We start from the raw sequence: 24,552 nt of genomic DNA on the forward strand, positions 1-24,552 counted from the left end.
TTAAAACCAACCATTTTACCTAATTTAACTTATTTCCATAAGAAAAATAATAATAATAATAATAATAATAATAATAATAAATTAATAAATAAGAATTTCACTTGGGTCCTAAGGTCAAAATTAGCCGTTAGTCAATTTAGCCATTGGAGACTCTACTCAGACTATTTATCATGCTAAGCTGGATCTGTTTCTTCAACTTGTCCTGACGATGAACCACACTAGTTGGTTCGAAACGCGTCAACAAATGTATGTCTACATGTGATTTACGCCGAAGTTATTCTTTCAAATATTATGGATCACAGAAGCCTCAATTCAACTTGAATATTACCAAGAACAAGTTTCCAAATAATCAATCAACCCATGCAAAAGCAATTCATGTTTTCCTTCATACCTTGTTAGAGTTTGGAACAAGTTCTTGTAAATATTTGATCCTTTCTGCAATCCTCTCCTTGCGAATATGCCATTAGATATGTGATATTCAATACCAAAAACATTGAAAAATTAAATTAATAGACATTTAAAACAACAATCAATTATTGGCGCTTCCCAAAATGTTACAATCCTTCATGACAAAAATTGTCAGAGGGACCACATGGTTGAGCTAGTGAAAATAACCATTTTAAAAATAAGCCCATGTACATACAGATTAAGTTCCTTCTGTTATAATGGTTCAAATAGGAGCATATTTTGACCCACTCAATAATATTTTGTCGATTGGTAGCTTGATCTTGACATGCCCTGACACATGGCCTTGTAGCTCCATTTACAGTTGTGCCACCACATGCCCTAGAATATAGTTCACAAATGGTTGAATGGTTTCCATATTGCTGTAGAGAAGCTCCTTCATTTGATTGTATAGTTTGTGTGCTAAGATTTTGTTGAAATACATTCCTAGGTAAGAGTGCATCATCAAAACATTCAAAGAGATATAATTCCCCATTTGCAACTTTGGAAGAGCATGTAGTATATATTCATACCTGTTGATGGGAGTGTTCCCTTGAAGTTCTAGGTAGCATTATCATACCTCCTTGTGGTCCTGTATAAGATGTCAATAGCATCCCTTGAAGATCATCATGCTCCTATGATAATTTACCTTGAATATTTGATTTGAAAAATTACTCTATTATTCACCTCATAGATGGTTTCAACAATCCACATTGTTTGTGGTATAGTACCTCTAGTTCCTAGCTTCTAGAGGAATAAGTAACAAAAAATGAAACTTTTAATGTCGGATGGAGAATACTTACAATATCTCAAGATCTATTTTCTCTTACTAGAATTTTGTCTTTAAAGTGAGATGTTTTTCCCAAAGTTTTTTTGTCATATTGAACAATATATTATTTCAAGATAAAGCCTTCTACTTTTCCTTACCCAATTGTTGTAGGAAGAGTAGTAGAAAATGTTTAGGATTCACTTCAAACTAGAGTTGGTGGATGAGGATAAGCCAGAGCTTGTTGAAAGATAGATGTTTCATTACTACTTCTTCTAGCTAAAGCTAATACGACTAGTGAAGCAGTTGTTCTCGATGGACCTACAACTGTAGCTAGAAATTGCGATGTGCTTCTGTTGATGGTGTTGGACCCACCAACATGTCAAGGGAATATTCTAGGGAAGAAGTCCCAATTAGACCTTAGATTTTTTGGTGTATGAGTCCCAACAGTGGGTCGTAAGGTAATGCCTTGACCGCATTGTCGAACAGAGGCAAGTAAGATAACTTTGTCAGTGGCAAGGGTGTGACTGATGTAGTGAGTCAAGGAATGAGTATGAGAGGTTCCAACACTTCAAAGGGAGAGGAAGGTGAAGGTGAGTTCTAAGTTGAAAGGGACCAGTCCAAACTCAGCTAGGAACACACAACATAAAGGGCATGCACAGCTTCTGGCAGAGCAGTCGACACGAATGTGGCAGTCACAACATACAAGGTAAGATAACACGGAAAACACTCATGGATCAGTCCGAGATGAGTGTGACGATTGATATAAAAAGGTTTAGAGAAAGGTCTATCTGATGTCTGGTAGAGTAGTCGACAGGGATGGTGACAACATTAACAACATATGCAACACATTAACAAAAAAACTCATATAACTGCATACAAATAAGTTCATATACAAGTACGTAAGTTAAACAATATATATCATTAAGGTAATCAAAGCAGTCCAACTACAGTAACAACATATGCATGAAAATGTGTTGGCTTTTATTATATAATGAAGTGTAAATCACAATCATATAATACACCATGTAAACTTATTAGCCCCATCAGTGGACTGTTACAACCACATCCACCTACTCCTCCAAAGATTTGTACTAGCTCCGTGTAGTGGAGAAGCCAAGGTGTGTTACAATACTTTCCAAGCCTTCTTCAAGATAGTCTTAGTAGAAGCTTGGCTGGCCAAAAGCCTATACAATGAGTTATGAGCGACTATTTATAGCAAAGGGTGGGGTGACCCTTGACATTCTACTTTGTGATAGTTCAACTACCCTCATGACTCTTCACCTACTCTATGACTATTACATCTAACTGTTGGCACTCAACTTACACTTGACATGATTCAACATTACAATGCACACGTACTCATGTGAGACAACATGGCTTAAGCAAGCCCTGCGAGACATCACTGACACTCGGTCTGTTGTGATGAGACCAACTCTTTGATATGCTTATGATGGTGAAGGTTGTGATTTTATGCCAAGCTTGGTCATTCGTGATGATTTGCATGCACCTCATGGTAACATCTTGTTGAAGCAAACTCCTTCCTGTGTTGCAACTGGTGCATTGGTTCGGCCCCTTCATTCACCTCATCTACTGACATGCACATGTTCTTCTTATGTACGGTTGAATAGGCAACACACTCATGCATAGTGTTTGTGCTAATCTTCAAGTGTGTGTTGATGATCATGCACATCAACTTGCCGAAGTACATGTTTAGCCCTAGTTAGACTTGCTTCTTGTTTGGGCCTTGGTGAGTGTGTTGAATGGGTTGGGTTGCATGTGTGCACTCAACGACATGCATACTATTGGATCCCTTGCATGTGATCAACAACATTCCTCACCATGTTTTCTCTATGCCAGCTACTGGGATAGATCCTTAACTCGTACTGGCACAGTTTCATCCATGAGTGCATGTTGTGCCCACTGCTATTCCTGTTCCTGCTGCAACTCATTGGACTATCTATGTAGCTTCATTTTCTTCCTGAGTTACTACTTCAACACATGCAACTCCTTCTTTGTTCCATCTTCTACCTTTGCACGATCTTCATGTGGCGCTATCACTTCATAGACTAAGTCTCCAAATTTTCTTTCATTATCAGTGGATTTTCTTGATCTTGCAACTTTTCTCCACCTCTATGTTGTCAACAACCTTCCTCTTTCATTCACTGCATTTGTTGCGTCCGCTGCATTCGGTATGCTACCTTCAGTTGTTGTTCATGATGTTTCTCACTGTGATGTTGTTGTTGGATGTCCTTTTCCATGAACAACTTGATGTCTTCGTGAGTAGGTAAGCCCATGGACACTTGATCGACTGCATCCCCAAGCATGCTCTGCACAGTGTCTTCATCTCTATTCTCTTGGAAACCATTATACCTATACTGATGAGAGGTAGATGAACACGTGTGATACCTAGAGACATGGAAACACTCATAGCAAGGAATTTGTTAGTCGAAAACCAGAATGAACATGAGAACTGACTTGCAACATACTTGGGTGAATGATCATGAAGGTTGTGCAATTTTGGTCAGGAAGTCGGGAGACCGGTTTCTAAGACTACACAAGGCATAATACAGGCTATTTAGAGACTGACTGACTACTATGACTGTGCAATGCACAGTCTAGTCGGGTAGTTGGCTGCTAGGATTGTGTAATGCGCAATTCCAGTTAGGAAAGACTACTGGCCCATGGACAAATTTGTGCAAATTTTTTGGCCAAGCAGTCACTGACCTCCAAAAACAGTAAATTCCATCCAGGAGGCCAGTGTTGGGCCAGAATGCACAAATCTAGAGAGGAAGGTGAGCCTTCCTTTCCCATATTACACAATGCAGCCTTGGTGAAGGCAGAGCCTAGGACAAGGTTGGCCTGACTCGCCGATGGGCAACTGAAAGAAAGTAAGTCAATGAATTCATGGTGAAACTAAGTGATAGCAGAAGTGACTAACAGTGCATGCAAAACATGAATGAAAGATTCAGCAAACAGATCAACATGCATGAGGGTGCGGTAGTTTGCCGGTTGGGCGAATGTCCGTGCAAAACAGTTTCATGCATGCAACTACACTGAGATAGCAATGAAAACTAAAACAGAGCTATAACAAGCTAGTATACATGTAAACGACAGCAAGAATTCAAATAAATCAAGAAAATAGTACTCATACAAGTGAAAACCCAAAAAGCGACAGAAATGCAACGCAAGGCATGGGAAGCGAGCATATCCCAAAACAACTGAGCTGAATGTGTCGACTGCTCCTAGTTATGATGTGGAATGTCAAAGCTGCAAGGTTGATGTGAGGAATGAGCTTTCTAGTGTCTAGTTGATGATTTTTGATAACATCAAGGTTTCTGAATTGCTCCTTGCATGTAACCCCCAATTGCTAAACATAGATCCTTGTGACAAGGGATGCCTTTGCATGCCACCTTGGGAGAAGAAGACTATGCATGCAAGTCTATTTTGCTTGGTCCCAGAGGGAACCGGTCAACTTAGCTACACATGCAAGCAACTACTTGAGTGATAGAGAAAAATGCGCATTTTTAACTGTATGTTGGGCTGACTGCCTAAGGGGATTATGCAATTTCTTGGCCTAGAAGCTGACTGCTGCCTAGTTTTGTGCAAATCCTGGGCTGAACAACTTGTTGATGGGAAAAATCGTGCAAATCCTACTGGGAGAGTTGGCTAGCAGGATTTCGCAATCTTGGAGACCAGCAGTCCGTTAGAGAGGATTGCACAATTCCTAGAGGGAAAGGATGGTTTCCCTCCAGGAATGCACAGTTTTCAAGGGGAAGTTGCTCAGCCTACAACTGAACCAAGTCTAGGTGAGCAACTTTTGAAGGGAAAAGATCAAACTATGATCGACAGGCTCCCATTGAGCAAGAAAGACATTGAAGCTTGAGGAGTTGACGAAGCAAGGCAAGCTGCTATGAAGGTTGGTAGGAATGCTCCAAAACAGGCTAAGGAAAAATTTTGGAGGGTGGTTGTAGCTGCTACAACACTTGGTGACACACTTGTAGAACTCCAGCTCTTTGAATTAACCTTGTTCATGAAAAACATGTCTAACACCTTAGTAAGTATTGTTCAGCACTTAGCTTGTCTTAGCTTCACACTAGCTTGATTATAAGATGTAGCATCTGCCAGAATCTTGGTCGATTGACACACATTCCAATCCAAGGCAACACATTTGTTTCGATTGGGGTTGAGGGGTATATAAGTGCACAAGCAGTATAGTCATCAGAGTCTAAGTTTCATCCCTGGTGTTTCTCCACTACTAGCAAACCTGGACAGTACCCCGGTGGAGTGACATAGGAACACAAGCATGGCTCCATTGCCAATGAGCTTAGTGAGTACCCCAATGGAGTTACTTGCATCACCTTCCTATAGAGGAAGACTTTCTCCTTTCACCTTATTCATTTGTCATTTGAATGTTTTGTCTTTTCATTTTTATTTTTATTTTTATTTTCATTATGCATAGCACTTATTCATTTCATAGGTGGAAGAGGGATCCTAACTTATTGAGAGAAGAGGAGGTTGTTCTAGAAAAGAAGTAGTTTATTGTATCTTTGACGTGCTTATTAAGGTTTTCCCCCTCACCTTATTCTACTTGGCTGACCTAACAAGGGTTAACCCAAAAACAACTAACTAGAGAAGGTGACAATAGTTATCATGCAAGCGTTTTTCTTTCACCAAGGTTCACATTGAACAATACGTATTTTCCTTTAACGTATCATAGACTAAGAGTAGCAAGCTCATCATACAAAGGCAAGATGATAGATAACCAAGTAGCCATAGCTGTACAATCTCTGTTGTACTTTACCCAGCTTGTTTCATGAGTCACACATGGTTTCATGCAAACTAACCTATGAACGAAACAAGCGAATGGACTAGCAACCAACAAAGCAAATCAAGAGTAGAAGCAAAAATGAAAGCGATGCAAGTAAACAAATAAGAAGACAAATCATGTAAGAAAACAAGTATGCAAGCTAACAACTGAAAGCAAGCACTACTCCTACTCCTACACTAATGGTGCATGGGCCTGATCATGTGAAGTGATATTTCCAATGCAGCCACTGGTGCATTGGTAGACCCATGTGGGTGAAGGCTTGGTGCGCGAGTAACCCAGTTGTGTGGACCCACTATTATAGATCCATTTGGGCACATCAAACCCAACCTATAGATCAGTACTATTAGGGCCCATCCAACCCTAATTCAGTTGTTACATGCCCTAAAGAAGTCAACCATCAGAATACCTAGCTTCCTAAGAAGTTTCATGACTAAAATCATCCAAAAATTGCCTCTGAGAAGACCAGCGCAGGCAGACCTTCATTAGGGTGCGTTGCAATGCAATCCATACACTGATAGGGTGCTATGCAGCACACTTGAGCCCTCGTTGGCCTATGCTAGGAAAATTTGAGCGAAATTACATTGGGGTTTGGGAATATTCTTATCCATTGGATGCATCTAGAAGTTTCCCAAGTTTATCTACTGCTTTAAGCTCATATTTGGATGAGGTAGGGAGTTAAGGAACATCAATCCCTTTATCCCTTCCTCCATGGAACAAAATCCTAAGTTTGGGAGGGCATTCATTATTACCATTTATGGCATAACTTCCTTCATTCACCTATAGAAAGACCGCTCATCTAAGTGATCAGGGCTGGAAATTATTGAATTGTAGGGAGGTGCTGTTAGTATGAGACTTGAGTTGATTTCAAGTATTGTAATGATGTCAAGATGTCTTTCTTGTTATGAGGAGAGGATGGGATTGAACTGGAGGAGTGATGTTGAATTAAGCAAATTGCGTTGTAACTCTTCCTTTTACTAATAAAGTGTTCAAATCTTTTTCCATATGCTTGTGTTATTCATTTATGCTTTCATATGTGTATCATGTACTTGATTCCATGCTATGTTTAATCAATAGATCATTATCATATGCTTTGATCGGTTTTTGTCTTCTGTCTGTGTGCAGGTACCCTTCAAGTAGATTAAGTATGGAGAGGAGCAACATAATTGATCAAGGGAGATAAGGAGTAAGAAAAATCTACATGTAGGCTTCTTTACCTCTTATTAATCTATTGATCATAGAAAAAGTAGAGAATGCTTTGCACTATTGTTCTAGACTTAGCTACTAGTCTAGGGGTTTAAGCATTTGTCCGTGGTAGCCTCAATTTCAACAACCCCAATTCTAGCAGTTCCAACCCTAGTTTTGACTTGTTTCACAAACTCAACCTGGTTTTGGTCAATCTCAAGCTTATCAAGGTCTTCGTCAACAAGGCTTTGCAGGTTATGGACAACCACACATTCAACTTGGTTATCAACAACCACCTTATACTGGTTTTGTTTAACAACCATACCAAGGTTACCAAATGCAGATGCCCTATGTTGGTATGCAAAGACCTATTGCTCAGGAAATTCTATCATATCTTGGGTATGCTCAAATTGACTTGAATTAACAGTTTCCATTTGTAGCAACTTTATAATTACCAGATTTAAATCGGTTCACTAATGATCCAATCTTATATGCACCTTGGTGGCCGGTAATTCCGCATAAGTTACCATCTAACATTCTGAAGTTTAATGGAAATCCTAGAGAAGACCCATCAAATCATGTTATGACCTTTCATTTGTGGTGTTCATCAAACTCCTTAAATGATGATTCGGTCAGACTTCGTCTTTTCCAAAGAACACTTACTGGTCCGGCTGCTAAACGGTACATTGAATTACCAAGAGATTCTTTTGATAACTTCACCACTTTAGCCCCTACTTTTTTGACCCACTTCTAGTTACCTATCAGATACAAGACTGGAATAGGACTCCTAACCAACTTTAAACAGACTACTACTACCCATATGTCAGATCATATTCATGAGTGGCGGCGTTGTCGTCGAATGGTTAAGACATATGTTGTCGATAAGCTTTTAACTGAGTGGTTCATAAAATCCTTGTTTCCATCAATCACCGAGGATGTGGAAAAAGGTGGAGTTGTCATGGAAGAGAAAGTCATTGCTCATGCCTAATACTTGGATTTGATTTACACACAATCGGCATGCTTTATGATAAAATTCCCAATGCACCTCGACTAGCTTTCACTGTTCCACCTCCTCCACAATCAAGTAAGGACTCTCATGCCGGTGACAGTGTGATCAATTCCTCAAGCACACAATCAATAAGAAGACCATCTGATCAAACTCTTGTTGTTTCCAATCAAACTACCAATGCATCAGAAAATTCTCTTGCCTCCGAGATAAATTCCATGTCATTTGACAAAGGAAAAAATCCAAAGCAACCAGCAGGCAAGAAAAAGGGGAAGAACAAAAAGAAACAAGAAAATTTCCCTCCAGAGAAATCATTTGATTCCTCTACTTGGGAAAGGAAACCTCATTATCCATGTCTAATATGTAATTACAAGAATTAAATACAAGAGATTTTCCACATCGCTTTGAGGTCTCTAAACTTTTAAAGACTTCAAACACATCGGCAGTGTTGACTGATCCATTTCCAACCTCAGAGACACATTTGGTTGCGATAGACCATGCTTCGACATCCCAAGTACTAATGTTATCCATCACAAAGCCACAAACCAAACTTTTGGTGTCAACAAGAAACAAAGATTATGGAAATTTTATCATCGTCGAATAATCAAGTCACTGATCAACCTAATCCTTCGACCTTGACTTCATCTAAAGTTGTTCCACCCATTGTACCTGAATTGACAATAAAACCACCAAAGGGAGTTGTGCACAAATCGACATTCAACTCTCGGGCTCAAGCAGCTCAAAACTATAACATAGTAGAAGATCTTTCTCAATCACCTTCCACTATGTCGACACTTGAGGTGTTGCAAAATTGTCCCTCCCAGAAACAGGCTTTTTTTTCAGAAATAGGCAGAATAGGTCCTACGGATTCAAATCTTATGGTTTTCAGCCATGCGGGATATTCACCACAGTTACCGGCGCAATTAGCTTTCCTAATCCAAGTAAAAGCTCTCAATAAGATTGTTCACTGAACTATTACTGACGAGGGGCATCTACTTGCATTATGTCCATGGGCTGCTAGAAAACACTTGGTTCACCACCATTTTCATGATCATCAACCACGTTGAAAACTTTTGATGGAAGAAAATACACTCCATGTGGGATTTTGAGTAACTTGAAAATCAAACTTGGGGGAAAACGGTTACTATTGAAGTTGAGGTAGTTGACAGACCCCTCGATTACAACATTTTACTAGGAAGGCCTTGGGTATATACTATGGCTGCTGTGGTTTCCACGTACTTTCATACTATTGCATTTCCTTTTAAGGGTGGAATCATAGTCATTGATCAACTAGCCTTCTTTTCCAATAGTTCACAAGCTATAGGAAGCATTCCGTTGGTACACGGACCCACGTTGTCACTTCAAAGTGTTGGAGTAGGTCTCTTTAAAGATCCTTCCCTAATGGGCACTTTTACCCTCCTATCATCATCTGATTTTGCGGAAGTGGCAAGAGTAGAGACCTGCAACATGATTTGCTCCACCTCATCTAATTTAAGGAGGATTTCCAACCAAGTTGAAGTTGATAGTAATATAAAGGTGTTTCCGTTAAGCCCCATTGAATTATCATAGCAATCAATCTTTCGGGCTTGTGTGGCAAACCCAAATCGACACTCAACTTTTTTATGTGTAGATAGGTTGTTAGAATATGGTACCTCTTCAGATCCTTTTTCACGTACACATTCTATGGATGAAGGAATCATTCAATCAATGATGATAGGAGAGGAACCGTGGGGATATTATCATCATCATTCCCATCTTCTAGATGACAATGAAGATTATTCAAATGAACTAAACTACCCATCAATCGTTGATTTCTTATTGAATTCTGTTAGGATAGATACTGTAGATTCTGAGCGTAATTTGTCAAACATAGAAGAAACAATTTCTATAAACATTTCAACCAAGCCTAACATTATAGAGAACATTCATTTTGGCAAATCTTGTTCTCCATTGGAACTTACTGTGCTTTGTTTTGTGAATTTAGAGATATTTTTGCATGGTCTTACGAGGAGATGCCAAGAATTGACTCAAGTATTGTTGAACATGAGATTAAAATGTACCCTGATGTCAAACCAGTACGATAACGACTTCAACCTATTCATCTTAAGAAAGGTATTTCCATTAAAGCAGAGGTTGAAATTTTTTTGCATGTTGGATTCATTTTCCTTGTAACTCTTACCGATTGGGTATCTAACATTGTTCCAGTTATGAAAAAACAAGGGACAATCCGAGTGTGTGTCGATTATAGGGATGTAAATCAAGCATGTCCAAAAGACAATTATCCTACACCCTTTATCGACCAGATTATTGACGAATGTGCCGAATGTGAAATCCTTTCATTCATGGAAGGATTTTATGGCTATAATCAAATCAATATCCACCCACAAGACCAATCCAAAACAACATTTATTTGTCCGTGGGGCACATTCGCTTATTGAAATTTACCTTTTGGTTTGAAGAATGTAGGGCCTACATTTCGGAGGGAAATGAATTATGCCTTCCATGACATCAAGCACATTGTTCAAACTTATCTTGATGATTTACCTGCTCATTCACGAAAGCATACTGATAACCCACAACATTTGAGAGAAACATTTTTACAGTGTCAACATTACAAGTTAAGACTCAATCCACATAAGTGTGTGTTTTGTGTTGGCTCTTGTCGATTTCTTGGATTCATAGTCTCAAAATATGGAATTCGACTCGATCGAATTAAGGTTCAGGCAATCCTTAACTTGCCTCCGCATTCGAACTTATTACAGTTACAGAGACTTTAAGGGAAGGAAAAATTTCTGAGGAGGTTCATTTCAAACTATGTTGAGTTGGCTAAAGTTTTTACGTGTCTATTGAAGAAAGAGGTACCCTTCCATAGGGATCAGGTTGTGCAAGCTTCCTTTGATACTCTTAAAGGTTCCTTGATTAGAGCATAATTAATGTATGCCCCAAACTATCAAAAAGACTATTACCTGTATCTCACCACTACAGATACAACCATTGGAATGGTTTTAGTCTAAGAAGAAAGTGGAATTGAACATCCTATTTATTACGTGAGTCATATCTCAATGATACAGAAAGTAAGTATTCCTATGTCGAAAATTTAGCTTTGGCAGCTGTTCAAGCTGTGAAGAGATTTCGTCATTACATTCTCCTCCATAAAACTAACATTATATCGGATTGCAACCCTATGACATACATTTTGTCATGTCAATTGTTGGGGGGCAAATATTCCAAATGGATAGTAATTTTGCAGGAGTTTGATTTGGAATTCATAAAATCTAAATCAAAGAAATTTCTTGTCTTTGCTGAGTTACTTTACGATCTTCCCTCATCCTCCAACGATTTAACATCAGAAGCATCAATCTTGGATGAGTCTCTATTTCTTATCTTGTCAAGTGATCCATGGTATGGAGATATACTAGTATATCTCCAGACCCAAGATTTTCTTCCTAATACCTCTCGCTCTGAACAACGACATACTTGATACCAAGCCAAAGATTATCTGATCATTGGTGATGCACTTTATCGTCGTGGTGTCAATATGAAGGAAGCCGAAACAACTTTGAATGAATGTCATTCAGGTGCTTGTGGTGGACATTTATCTGGTTACGCTACCACGCAGAGAATTCTTCGTGCTGGTTACTTCTGGCCAACCATATTAAAAGATTGCATTATTGCTGTCAGAAGTTGCCATGCTCGCCATATATTTGACAGAAAAACCAGATTACCACCTGCACCACTGCATCTAGTCGTTTTTATTGGCCCATTCACCAAATGGGGCATTGACTTTATGACATGTAACCCCACCTTGTCCAGGGGGCATGGATATATTATAGTCATCATTGAATATTTTACCAAATGGGCTGAGGCGATGCCAACATTGAACAACAGTGGCAAAACGACTACTTAATGTTTCTTTAACCATGTGGTTGCCAGGTTTGGTGTACCACACGCCATAATTACAGATCATGGATTGCATTTTTGCAATCACATGATGGTTGAGTTGACTGCCAAGTTAGGACTGTCACATGATAGTTCTACTCCATACTATCCACAAGCTAATGGACAAGTTGAGGCTATCAACAATGTCCTTAAGCACATGTTGCAAAGAATGATTGGGGTTCATAAAAGAAATTGGCATTTAATCTTGTACTTAGCTCTATGGGCATATCTAACCTCGGTGAGAAATGTGACCAGATTTACACCCTTCCAGTTGATGTATGGTTTGGAAGAAGTCTTACCAATCCAATGTGAAATCTCATCTCTCAAACTCGCGATTGACTTGCTACCCGATTCTTCTAAAGAAGAAGCATGTTTCTTGGAGTTAATCCATCTGGATGAAACCTGTCGTGATGCTGCATTGGATAATGAAGCACACAAGAAACGTATTAAGGTGCAATATGATAAAAATGTCAAGCCTCGTGTATTCTCAGAAGGCGACCTGGTCTTGCTTTATGATCACGATTCTGATAAAGTTGGCACAGGAAAATTTGAACCGCTTTGGATGGGCCCTTATATTGTTAAGCATGTTTTGACAAAAGGTGCCTATGAGTTAGTGGACTATGATGGGATTCCATTGTTGCAGCCCCAAAATGGGTTGTACCTTAAACATTACTATGCTTAGTTAAGTATAGTAAAACTCACTGTATATATGCTTTGATTGCATGTGTGTGTGTGTGTTTCATTTAGAGTTTTTTATTTGGTTAAGTAATCCACTTAACATTTGTTGTAGATGTCGAACTTTTCGAAACCATTTGTTGGTTACACCGATGGGGCTAGTCGTAGCACACAAAATCTATCCTTTGTAACATGGGCCATTTTCACTCCAAGCGGTGAGTTAGTGAGTTTTAGAGGGATTTATATTGGTCAATCGATGAACAAAATAGTTGATTATAGCGCATTGATTGAACTTCTCTCTGATGTAATTTTACTTGGCATATGCTGAATCATCATTAGGCTAGAGTCTTAGCTCGTTGTACTACAAATTACTGGAGTTTATATCATCCGAAACCCAACAATTCATTGCATGTTCCTTAGAGTTCGTATTTTGGAAAGGTATTTTGAGTTTATTCAATATCAGCATATTTCCATAAATCTAAACACATTAACTAATTCTTTAGTGAATTATGTGTTAAATAGACATTTGCAACATATGTAAAGTAAATATTTTCATCAGCTCAATAGGATTGCATCACTTAACCATACTAAAACTTTGAAAGTAAAATAGATAATCGTTTTAAAAGTTTTTACAAATAGTTTGTGTCCAAGACAAACATTGGTCATTTGACCCAAAAACTCAAATGTATGCAGAAAACTTCTAATAAGCTAGTGGTGTTCATGATAACAGGTCACAACATGTGCCATCATGCATAAAAGTCTCATCCAATGATTCGGCACACCAATGGTGTGACACCGCAATCGCATAGGAAACCCATCAATTTGAACATCTAGAATGCCTAGGGTCAAACCCTCTATGTGATCCTGTAGCTTAGCCAATGTCTTAGCTAAATCTAAGTCTTGGAGAAGTACTCTCCCAACAGGTCTCTATGCTAGCCCACCTGTCTCTCGTTGGTGCCCCACAGGTTGAACAGGTCCAATATATGCATACATAAAAAATGATTTTGTTTAGTCTTGGAGTTTATTAAAAAAAAAATTAAGAAACTTTAAAATCAAAAACACTTTGGTTAAACAATTTACCTATAGCACCCCACTATGCTCCAAATGGTAACATCAAGTCTAGATCACCACGGAAATCCATCCCTGAATATGGATATTCTGCGATGGCCGTATCCTATCGATTAAACCACTCAAAGAATGGAGGGATAAATGAGATCAATGACTGACCTACATGCCTAGCCATAAGATCTACCCATCTCTGCATCCATGAATCCCTAGGTCCAGATACACCCAGTGAAACAAGTTGTGGTTGCATAAGTGGAATTCTCTCCAAGGTGAAAGAAATTAGGATCGACCCATAGCCAAAGTTCCTTGTCTTTTTGCTTTTCACCTTGATCAATTGTTCTTTCGCGGATGAAAGTACTGCCTCGCACCAGTGAACACTTTTGGCTCTAAACACTTTAAAGCATACTGCATGTATGATTTGTTTGCCAAGTGGAGTGTTGTGCTGCCAGCCAATTTCGCAATGGTAAAGAGGATCGACCTCAATGGTAAATCACTAACATCCTTGATGTTAATCTTTCCATCTTTGCTAGGTTTTGCACCTTCCCGGCAGAACTGTCATATGTAGTCTCTCACTGATTCACCTCTTTAGAAAATCCAGATAGTGAAATGGGGGCACCCAGCCTTGCTAGTCCAGTCAAAAAGTAGATTTCATTAATGGTAAATGGGATCACTTTGTCCCTAATGTGAAAGGCCTGATTAGTAGGATCCCATGAATGAACAAGGAACTGTAAAAGCTCAATCTGTTGTGGCATGCTAGATAGTCAGAAATACTTGAGTAACCCGCAATTTCTTAGGGCCTCAACCGTAACCTAATTATTTAGGGCAATCGTATCTTTTTATTTGTGCTCAAGTTCTCCCCTTATAATCACCATTTTGATCTAATGAATGTCTGCAATACAACCATTAGACAAATTAGGATCCATTTCTTGGAAAAAAACAAAGCAAAATTGGGGATAAAATAGCTATGTAAGTTTGGGTTTTTGCGCTCAGCGCACCACTGCCTTAGAGACAGTGTGCTGCAATACATGCAGCCTTCTAGGTGTGTGCAATGTAGTGCACCTTTTGATGTTGAAAGGGTGCACTGATCCTAGAGTTCAAAATTGAAACCTTAGGGGCCTCAAAAGCTCAAAAATTTTGCCTGAAATTGAAAATGAATGGAATGAAATGAAAGAGAACATAGATAGATCCTACCTAGTCTGGACGACACGAGGAATGGTCCACTGAATTCTCCACAATTAGCTGGTGAACTTTGAGGTAAACACTGCTCCAAAGCACCAAAATGAAAGGGTAAATGTGAAATGGTAAAAATGAATGGTAAAACTTGTTTTTATGTTTATTTCTTGCACATTAATTGAGTAAACATTAGTTTTTATTCATTTTATCCATAAAATAGGTACTTTTAATATATTTTGATGGTGTTTTGTGTAGCTTAACAATTGAAATGCAAATTTGACGTGCTCAAATGTAAATTCATCTTTAACCAAGAAACAAACTTTTATCTCTTGTTCGAGCTTTGTTAAAAACAAAAAAGGAACCCCCTTGGAGTCCTCTTTAAGCTCTTTTCACACTCCTTAAACATGAAAAGATTGTTTAGTGCTTATCCTTTCCAGCTCGTTAAAGGATTGGAAATGATATCTCTCTTGTATTATTTTACACTTTTTACGGACTTGAGAGATTATTTTACGAAAAAGCACTTGTGGAGTTTCCTTTTCGTCCCTTTTTAAACTCCCTAAACATGAAAAGGACTAAGTTATCTTTGTCGTTAAACTTGTTAAAAATATCAAATAGCGACAAAATTTTCCATCTAGAGAATACCAAGTTTCACCTTTGCTAGACTCATTAAAGCATCAAATAGTGATGGATTCACCCGAAGGGTGAAATTATACAACAAGCATATGTTACCCTCCTCAAGCTTGATAAAAATAAAGAGGTACTGGTCAGAAATGACTGGGAAAATTGGAAAAAGGGGAAAACACTTTATGGTAGCAAGTCACTCTTGAACATGACACTTTCACCTCATCACCATGACTATGTGGGTTGGGTCATTCAGCTTGATGGTTATCACAACATTGGTCTATCATACCATCCATTACTTTGTTGTGGGTCAATGCTACCAATTCATTTTAGCGTCGCTGACATGTTCAAGAGAAGTCATTCAGTTCAAACTTCATCCTTTGCAATACCATAAACCTTCATTTTCATGACCGCCATTCCTGAAGCTTCTGTTGTCAGTCAATTTTTTGATCTCTAAAATCATTTACCTCGTTTTGTGTTGTTGGTGTGGGATACATCAAGGCCCTCCTACGATGAGTCACTTCTTGTCGACATCAGCACATCATCCAAGAGGTTGACTTAGAAACACCATTACAGTACCTTGAGGCTTGCATACATCAATGGTAGGTTTCTCGCTTCTGAGGATAGGTTGACATCATTTTCCTTCGCCTGAAAGACTTTGTATGGTGTTCAACATCAAATCATTTATTCACACCTTATCAAATGTATTGTAGTACCTTGAGGGTCATTATCATTATCGGTGATTGTACTCACATCTATTAACATCTTACATCATTGGCTGGTAATCAGACGATGTCTTCCCATGTTCGACTTCAGATCATCTATTCACATGGTTAGACTTGTACTTGAGTGAAAGATTGAATGAGATTGAAGACCCCGGATCTAGTTTCATCCATATGGACTACGATATTTTCAGGAATACTAAATCAAATGTACAATGGCCTTACATTCATGGTCATCCATTCATGGGTCTATATCTGTAGACGACTATATTTGTACATGTAATGAAAGTTTATGAGCTGAGCATGGGTATGCCTTCCCTCAACAAGTTCATGAGAAAAAATCAAAATATCATGATATATGTATTGTAATTGATGCAGGTCACCTTCCACTTCGAAACCTCCTCTCCACATGATAAAGCATTTCACTCGACATACATATTTACAACTTCATGCTTTAGGGGGCAACCATTACAGATCCATTGTGGTGCATCAACCCCAACCTATAGATTAGTACTATTAGGGCCCATCAAAACCTAATTCAATTGTTACATGCCCTAAAGAAGTCAACCATCAGAATGCCCAGCTTCCTAAGAAGTTTCATGACTAAAATCATCCAAAAACTATCTCTAAGAAGATCAGTGTAGGCAGGCCTTCATTAGGGTGCGCTGCAATGCGATCCATACAGTGATAGGGTGTTATGTAGTGCACTTGAGCCCTCTTTGGCCTGCGCTGGGAAAATTTGAGCGAAATTACATTGGGGTTTGGGAATATTCTTATCCATTTGATGCATCTAGAAGTTTCGCAAGTTTATCTACTCCTTTGAGCTCATATTTGGATGAGGTAGGGAGTTAAGGAACATCAATCCCTTTATCCCTTCCTCCATGGAACTAAATCCTAAGTTTGGGAGGGCATTCATTATCACCATTTATGGCATAACTTCCTTCTTTCACCTATAAAAATACCATTCATCTAAGTGATCAGGAGCTAGAAATTACTGAATTAGAAGGAAATGTTGTTAGTATGAGACTTGAGTTGATTTAAATTATTGTAATGATGTCAAAATGTCTTGCTTGTTATGAGGAGAGGATGGGATTGAACTAGAGGAGCGATGTTGAATCGAGCAAATTGGGTTGTAACTCTTCCTTTTACTAATAAATCATTCAAATATTTTTCCATATGCTTGTGTTATTCTTTTATGCTTTCATATGTGTATCATGTACTTGATTCCATGCTATGTTTAATCAATAGATCATTATCATATGCTTTGATCACTTTTTGTCTTCTATCTATGTGCAGGTACTCTTCAAGTGGATTAAGTATGGAGAGGAGCAACAAAATTGATCAAGGGAGATAAGGAGTAATTGAAAGCTACAGGTAGGATTCTTTACCTATTATTTAATCTATTGATAATAGAAAAGGTAGAGAATTCTTTACACTGTTGTTCTAGACTTAACTACTAGTATAGGGGTTTAAGCATTCATATGTAGACACTAACACTTCCCAAAACACCAGCTTACAAGAAATATATAACAGTGAAGACAGCCACACTTCATGTTTCAAAGTGCCCATGGTACATAAGCGAGTGCATGTGCATGACAGATAGTCCGTGTACTTATCATGGGCTGTGTGACGCTACATTCAACTTTGAAGCAAAAGCACACTCTTGAAGAAGACATGCAAGCAAACGAAAGAAACAAAGATAACTTGCATCATGAATGAGTGCTTACAATGTAAGACTCCTCCAATACATGAGCAATGGGATCGTGTAGTTTCAGTGGAGGAAGTGTGATTTGTTTGTGAGATGGATATTTAATGCACACAGACAAGTGATGAGGAGCCTTGGGTGATTGAATAGTTTCATGATCGGAAGTGAGACTGACCCCAAGAAAGTGAGGGCCTGACATAACCATTAGCTTGGGTTGAAGTGCCTTGATAGTTGTGGGTGTCTCAAATTCATCATCAGGTAGATCATCATAAACTAGTGGCTTCAAAAGATCAACTGTGGTAGATTCATCATCTTGATAAAAAATGGAAGAAAATGGATCACGACCGCCACCATCAGAAAAATCAATGAATTGTTCAGCATCCTCATGATTAGATGAATCAAACAGAGGGGTAGATGAAAAGCGAACGAACTCATCCTTTGTATTTTTAAATAATATAGATGAAGGATCAAGTGGATCTTTAATGAATAACTTATTCTCTCCATTATCGAATGATGGACTAGCATCTGGTGAGTCCTGCGAGTGATCAACAATGGGTGCATCCATGGATGAAGATGCACATGCAAAATCATGGATGGAAAGTTCACCAAAGAAGCTAGGAAAGGACAGAGGGGGATCGGGTGGAAGGCAGTCATCCTTCGTCGAGTGTTGATGTTCAAGCTCCCACTCATAATCTTCATGGATGATAGACTTGCATGTTGGTTGTGCAGCACCAACTCCGTCAATGGGTTGTTCCTTGTTCAAAACAAGTGAAGAGTCTGGAATGGACGAACACAAGACATCATCATCTGGATGAACACCTATGTGTGAAGATGGAGGTTGAAGAAAAGAATGCATATGGGAACTTGAAGGACTAACAACCAACTCTGTGCGAAAATTGAGTGGAGTGATGTTGGGAGGATGCGAAGAATGAACAGATGTGTGAACATGATTCTTAACATCAGTGGGCGATGGTGGAACTATTGAATGAGAGGGAGGCAGACTTTCCATTGAGATAGTTCCTACTCCCACATGGGATTGTGTAGTTCCATCAACGAAGAAGGTTGAGCGAGGCTTGACATCAAGCTTCCTCTTAGGACAGGCATATTTCTTAAGATAGTACTCCAACCAGTCCAAGAGATAAGTGAACTTCATCTGGCTCTTCGGAGCTTGAAATTGTAAGTCATGGAAGCACTGCAAAAAATCAATAATATATTCATGCGGGGCCTTCTGTTCCTGTAACTGTTTCTGGTCAAGATGGTCTAGATCAAACTGATGGAACATGTCTTCAATAAGATCATAGAAGTGCTCACATGAGTGCACGATGTCAGCCAGTAGGCTGAGCACCCAACAAAATGGGGATTCACGAAGTGTGAATGTAAGCAACAGACTGGCCTATTTGTTAGTAAACTCATCTTGCTCATAAATCATGGAAAGGAAGTTATGTAAGTGCTTAGGCTAGGCCACTTTGCATTCACCATCATACGTGTGAGTGGACAAGAGATTGAAAAGCTTCCCCGAGATGGAGACATCTTCACGATTCGAAAAACATCTCATGGGGAGAAGAATGCAAGATTCCATGAAAGATATGCAAAGATTCAAAATAGATGAGAGGACACTGCTTGTCATCAGACCCTCCTTCTAGCACCAGAAATGTTGATGGTGTTGGACCCGCTAACATGTCAAGGGAATCTCCTTGGTAAGAAGTCCCAATTAGACCTCAGACTGTTTGGTGTAGGAGTCCCAACAGTGGGTCGTAAGGTAATGCCTTGACCATGATGTCGCATAGAGGCAAGTTAGATAACTTTGTTAGTAGCAAGGGTGTGGTTTATCAACACTTCAAAGGGAGAGGAAGGTGAACATGAGTTCCAGGTTGAAAGGGATTAGTACCAACTTGGCTAGGAACACACAATACAAAGGACATGCACAACTTCTGGTAGAGTAGTCGACACGGATGCGGTAGTCACAAAATACAAGGTAAGATAACATGAACAACACTCATGGATTAGTCTGAGACAAGTGTGACGGTTGATATAACAAGGTTCAGAGAAAGGTCTATCTGATGTCTGACAAAGCAGTTGACACAGACGATGACAACATTAAAAACATATGCAACACATTAACAATAAGATTCTTATAATTGTATGCAAATTAGTTCATATAAAAGTACATAAGTTAAAAAACATATATCATAAAGGCAACCTGAGCAGTCCAACTACAATAACAACATATGCATGAAAATGTTCTGCCTTTTATTATATAAAGAAGTGTAAGTCACAATCATACAATACACCATGTAAACATGCTAGCCCCATTAGTGGAATGTTACAACCACATCCGCTTGCTCCTGCAAATAGATGTACTAGCTCCATGCAGTGGAGAAGCCAAGGCACATTACAATACTATCTAAGCCTTCTTCAAGATAGTCTTAGTAGAATCTTGGCTGACGAAAAGCATATACAATGAGTTATGAGGGACTATTTATTGCAAAGGGTGGGGTGACCCTTGAGATTCCCCTTTGTGACAGTTCAACTACCGTCATGACTCTTCACCTACTCTATGACTGTTACATCCAACTGTTGGCACTCGACTTACACATGACATGACTGAACATTACAATGCACATGTACTCATGTGAGACAACATAGCTTGAGCAAGCCTTGCAAGACATCACTGACACTTAGTTTGTTGTGATGAGACCAACTCTTTGACATACTTGTGATGGTGAAGGTGGTGAGATGATGCCAAACTTGGTCATCTGTGATGATGTGCATGCACCTCATGGTGACATCTTTCTGAATCGAACTCTTACCTCCATTGCAACGATGCATTGGTTCATCCCCTTCATCCAACTCATCTGCTAACATGTGCATGGTCGTCTTGGGTATGGTTGAACCAACAACACACTGATGCATAGTGTCAGTGCTGATCTGCAAGTGTGTGTTGATGGTCATGCACATCAACTTGCTGAAGTACATGTTCAGCCCCAGCTCGACTTGCTTCTTGCCTTCGCCTTGGTGAGTGTTTTGAATGGGTTGGGTTGCATGTGTGCGTTCAATGACATGCATGCTGTTGGATCCCTTGCATGCGATAAAAAACATTACTCACCATTTTTTCTCTGTGTCAGCTACTAGGATAGATCTTTAACTCGTACTAGCATAGTTTCATCCACAAGTGCATGTTGTGTTGATTGTTGTTCCTGTTCTTGCTGCAACTCATTGGAATGTCTATACAGCTTCATGTTCTCCCTGAGTTTTTCCTTCAATACACGAAACTCCTTCTTTGTTCCATCTTCTTCCTGCACATGATTTTCATGTCACGCCGTCACTTCATAGACTAAGTTTGCATAGTTGCTTTCATTATCATTGGATCTACTTGATCTTGCAACTTTGCTCTGCCTCTATGTGGTCAATAACCTTCCTCTTGCATTCACCGTGTTCGCTGCATTCGCTATATTCAGTATGCTACCTATAGTTGCTTTTCATGATACTCCTCTCTTTGATGTTGTTTCTTGATGTCCTTTTCCATGAATAGCCTGATGCCTTCGTGAGTAGGTAAGCCCACGGACACTTAATTGACTGCATCCTCAAGCATGCTCTGAATGGTGTCTTCATTTATTCTCTCTTGGAAACCATTGTACCTTTACTATTGAGAGGTAGATGAACACCTGTGATACCTAGAGACATGGAAACACTCATAGTAATCAATCTGTTAGTTGAAAACCAAAATGAACATGAGAATTGACTTGCAACATACCTGGGTGAATGATCATGAAGGTTGTGCAATTTCGGTCAGGAGGTCGAGAGACCAACTGCCAAGACAACACAAGGCATAGTCCGAGCTACTGAGAGACTGATTGACTTCTAGAACTGCACAATGCACAGTCCAATCAGGCAATTGACTGCTATGATTAAACAATGCATGATTCTAGCTGGGAAAGACTGCTAGCCTAAGGACAAATTTGTGCAAATTTTTGGGCCAAGCAGCCACTGACCTCCAAAAATGCGCAATTTAGTCTAGGAGGCTAGTGCTGGGCCAGAATGTGCAAATATGGAGAGGAAGGTGAGCCTTCCTTTCTTAGATTGCACAATGCAACCTCGGTGAAGGCAGAGCTCGGGACAAGGTTGGCCTGACTCGCCGACGGAAAATTGAGAGCAAGTAGGTCAATGAATGCATGGAGAAACTAAGTGATAACATAAGTGATTAACAGTGCATGAAAAACATGAATGAAATATTCGACACACAAATCAACATGCAGTAGGGTGAGGCAATTTGCTGGTTGGGTGAACGTCCGTGCAAAAGTGTTTCATGCATGCAAGAGCAATGTGATAGAAACGGAAACTGAAACAGTGCTAGAACAAGCTAGTATACATGTAAATGAAAAAAATAATTCAAAGAAATCAAGAAAACAATACTCATACAAGTGAAAACCCAAAAAGTGACAAAAATGCAACACAAGGCATGGGAAGCAGGCTTACCGCAAAACAATTGAGCTGAATGTGCCGATTTCTCCTATATGTGATGTGGGATGTCAGAGCTGCAAGGTTGATGTGAGGAATGAGCTCTACAGCAATTGGTTGATGATTTTTGATAACATCGAGGTTGTGACACGCATACAACAAATTTAGGGGAAGCGACACTTGGTGGGAGGTTTTTGAATTGCTCCTTGCATGTAACCCCCAACTACTAAACATAGATCCCTAAGACAAGGGATGCCTTTGAATCCTTCCTTGGGAGAAGCAACCTATGCATGCAAGTCTATTTTGCTTGGTCTCGGAGGGAACTGGTCAACTTAGCTACACATGCAAGCGACGGCTCGATTGTTGGAGAAAAATGCGCATTTATGACTATAAGATGGGTAAATTCCCAAGGGGATTACAAAATTTTTGGGCCTAGCAGCTGACTACTACCTAGATTTGTGCAAATCTTAGGCTGAACAACCTGTTGATGGGAAAAATTGCTTAAATCCTGCTGGGAGGGTTGGTTGGCAGGATTGCGCTATCTTGGAGACCAGCAAGTTGTCAAAGAGGATTGCACAATTCTTGGAGGGAAAGGTTGGTTTCCCTCCAAGAATGCACAATTTTCAAGGGGAATCTACTTATCTCATAGTTGGACCAAGTCCGGGTGAGCAGCCTATTAAGGAAAAGATCAAATTGTGATCGACAGGCTGCCTTTGAGAAGGAAAGACACTGAAGCTTGAGGACTTGATGAAGGAAGGCAAGTTGTTGTGAAGGTTGGTAGGGAGGCTCCAAAGCAGGGTAAGGAAAAATTTTGGAGGGTGGTTGTAGCCACTACAACAACTTCCTTGTTGTGTTAGTGGGAAAAATGTGTTTAATTGCAAAGAAATAGGACTACCTGCAATAGGGTTATTCTCAACTAGTCTATGTAGTGTGTCACTAGGAATTGTTGGATGTTTTAAGGTCTCTTCAAATGGTCTTATTGAGTCACTAGCCATGGAATTTTCTTGTACTCCCTTATACCGATCCATGATGATGTCGATGATAAGAGTTGATAAAGAAAGTCCTCCATAACAAATTTCAATGAGTCAAATTTCCAGGAAGATGCCACAAGATAAGGATATTAAAATGCTCTCACTTCCAACTATAAAACAATACCATCTTAATTCCAAGATGGAATTGGTAATTCCATATCGTTCTCACTGACATGACATGATAAAGTAATAAAAAATGTCTAGCAGCAACAATTCAACAATATCAATCTTTACTAGCTACTTATAACTAGTGAAAAATAGAAAAAAGGTTCACCTGTGCTAGTCAAATCATGTATCTTACAATATTTGATAGTTTTAATGTCTCGGTACTAGCCAAAGCACTTTATTTTGTTATTTTCAAGTAGAATTTTCCTATTGCTACATGTGAATAAAAATTCCTTGGGAAAGATGTAAGTAACCTGATTGAGAAATAAATAATGAACATAATTAAAAGATGATAAAATATCAATATACATTAGCTTGTCTATTAGGAATAAATTCTTGACTCACCATCTGAGAAGAAGCATGCATAATAGAGATATAAGTTGAAACTTAAGAATCTAGGCATTTGGCTAAAAATGGTGATTAATGAAAACAAACTCTGTGAAAAGCAACAACCTAGGATTATATTAAATATTACAAAGGATTGATTGTAATATCTACTTGAAGCTACAATGATGTCACTTTTATGGAAGTCAAAGTTTTTTGTTTCTAAATTGTATGTTTTGAGAGTTGCAACATAGTTACAATTGAACTGCGGTAGCTGCTGAAACTAAATGCATAGTAAATACCAAATAGTTAATACTAATCATTTCAAAGTTCAAATCTAGTACCAAACATAGTTACCTTAGTATTGTATAATTTCAATGAGTGGTCCTTATAACTGTCAGACTGAACACCCTCTCCTCCTTATAATCTACATTTCCACTTATTG

At 39.1% G+C, this 24,552-nt stretch overlaps 1 pseudogene; it reads right to left on the reverse strand.

Moving 5' to 3' along the window:
* Window positions 1-385: 385 nt before the first annotated feature.
* Window positions 386-23,656, reverse strand: LOC149167114 (uncharacterized; annotated as a pseudogene).
* Between the last annotated feature and the right edge of the window lie 896 nt (window positions 23,657-24,552).

Source organism: Pinus tabuliformis, chromosome 5_1 (genome assembly GCF_031772625.1).
Source record: "Pinus tabuliformis cultivar Carrire ecotype Pingquan chromosome 5_1, CPIR1, whole genome shotgun sequence".
Classification (NCBI taxonomy): Eukaryota; Viridiplantae; Streptophyta; class Pinopsida; order Pinales; family Pinaceae; genus Pinus; species Pinus tabuliformis.